Below are 2534 nucleotides of genomic sequence, written 5' to 3'. Positions count from 1 at the left end.
ATTGTAATTGTGCATCTTATGATGCTTTCGGTTATGTTTGCGATTGTTTTTTGGAGACTCAAAAACACTTTCGTTTGTTACATTCTTCACTTTTAACCTACCGTAGTTCTAACCTAATCATCCCCACCCACCCAAAAACAAAAAACAAAAAAAAAACCCAAAGGCTTAGACTCAAAACCACTTTTGTATTAAAAAGCTATAAATAACAAGAAATTGCTAAAAAATAAAATATGTTTATTTTTTGTCATAAAACCTTGTCTTACATAAGCCACACAAGTACGTGTGTTGATCACAAAGCTATAAGCTCTCAGACTCTTATTGCATCATAAACATATCAATATTGAGATCGATGTATGCCTCATTGACCTCATATATATACTTGCTTCATGGGCAGAACACAACCCTATAGTTAGTGGCACTACGGCAAGTAAAAAGTAGGGCCGGGCACGGGCCGGGACGAGCCGGTTACTGAGTGATACCGAACCCGATCCCGAAAATATATTTCGGTATGGGTCGGGACGGGATTTTGATTTTCCAAAGGTGGTACCGACGGTACCGAAACCGAACAGGTTCGGTACGGGCCCGGGTCGGGTTCGGTACTTAAGCTTCTTTTTTTTTTTTTTAATAAAAAAATGACCATGCTCTCATTTGGAACTGGAAGGCAGTCTAGGTTGGCTCTAGCCATGAATTACAGCCAACTGAATAACATGAATTACAGCCAACTGAACAAAAACAAAGCAAGCAAACACCGATTTAGAAAGAAATAGACTGTCGAAATCCATATACAACTCAAATATCAATTTTTACAAATGCCGATCTCAACTTTTACAAACCTGGATCTCAAGAAAAGAAAAAAATTGCAGATTTGCAGATACAATTTCTTTCATAGAACATGCATGTCAAACCCAGATCTTAAAAAAGATATTAAAATCGATGGGAACAGATCTGGAAGGCGTTCCTTGTGCGTGGTGCTGCGATTGTGGTGCCACCGAGGTTGACCGAAGATGGCGGTGGGGCGAGGATACCGAAGTGCAGTGGTGATGTCTCTGAAAAAGAGCAGTTGAATACAGGGTGAGGAAAGAAAGACTAAATAAAGGGTGAGGAAGAGAAAGCCACAAATAGGTGAAGACTGAAGAGTGAAGACGGAAAGAGAAAGCCACAGATAGGTGAAGAGTGAAGACGGAAAGAGGGGGGGGGGAGGGAGAGAGAGAGCAAAGAAAAGGGGGAGGGAGAGAGAGAGCAAAGAAAAGTAGAAAACTATAAAGAAACTGATAGGAATAAAGGGCCACAGAGAGGGAGGGAGTGTTGCCCTTTTCGGAGCTGCACGTGGTCTCCATGACCCATATTCCAAGATAAGACAGACAAGATATATATAATATATATATATATATAAATCGGTACGGGCCGGGCCTATTCGGTATTTAAAACATTAATACCGATCCCGTCCCGTTTTATTCAGTTCGGTACGGGCCGGGCCGAATAGTGATTTTCATATTTTTGATACCGTCCCGTCCCGCCTATTTTCGGTACGGGTTCGGGACGGGTTCGGTATTTCGGTTTTACCTGCCCAGCCCTAGTAAAAAGGCTGGTTGGATCATCTTTAGGGTAACTATAAGCATCCGAGCAACGACTTTAAAAAAATCTAGAGTACTCGGTAGGACCACAGTTTCCAGAATTACAACTATACTTATCAGTTTTGAACACAGTGCACGGATTGTTACATCCACCGGGAGCCTTCAACTGCGCGGGGCACTGTCCGTTTATATCCTCTGTGCATCTGATATCTCTAGTGCAGCCATTGAAGGTGGGACTGAAGTCCATTGGGACATTGAACCCTTCAATCAAAGAGATATCAATAAAATCCATGTTCATGTATTGGTTTAGTGAATATTCGGCGAGGGTGTTTGGGGGTTGACCATAGCCATTACATTGGAGGAGACCGCCACAGTCACCAGTCTGGCATCTTCCATGTCTGGTTGCATCAAAGTTGCAATTTGTTCTGGCCCAAATGCGAGCCCTTGTAGTTCCAGCATTTACATTGATAGTCCATATTTGGCCACTGCTAAGCGGTTTGCCACCACCTGGCACAGCGGCAGCCCAAACAGTGAAGCGACAGTTGTTTCAGATATTGAATGTAGCTGCATTAACGGTTGATGAAGCAAAGTAGAGGGTAATCATCCATAGGATGTACAGAACAGTAGAGAGGTATTTGAGAAGGCTCATGGTTTTGGTGGCTTATAAGAAATCTTATTGCTATATAGGTTCTGGTGTGGTTGTGTGTGTTCCTTCTGAAGAGGTCCATGAGGTTATATAGACCTAGAGGATGGCAGTCATTGCACTAAATGACATCATTCTTCATCCCCAAAATGACATCAGGTTCCCGGAAATAGGCGGACCATTTCTTCTTATGTTTTTCCACCGTAAAAACAAGCTTGGTGGCAGATCGAGATTAGTGATTCAATGGTACGAACAGTGAGCCTTATCGACCTCACAATGGCATGTAGAGGATCAGGTAGAGTAGTCAGGCCAATAAC

At 42.7% G+C, this 2534-nt stretch overlaps 1 pseudogene; it reads right to left on the bottom strand.

Moving 5' to 3' along the window:
• Nucleotides 1-213: 213 nt before the first annotated feature.
• On the bottom strand, nt 214-2223 carry LOC112185512 (annotated as a pseudogene).
• Nucleotides 2224-2534: the final 311 nt, after the last annotated feature.

The sequence above is a fragment of the Rosa chinensis genome, chromosome 2, assembly GCF_002994745.2.
Source record: "Rosa chinensis cultivar Old Blush chromosome 2, RchiOBHm-V2, whole genome shotgun sequence".
NCBI classification, from domain to species: Eukaryota; Viridiplantae; Streptophyta; class Magnoliopsida; order Rosales; family Rosaceae; genus Rosa; species Rosa chinensis.
Note: the sequence above shows the minus strand (reverse complement) of the source record. Positions and strands in the feature narration are given on the sequence as shown.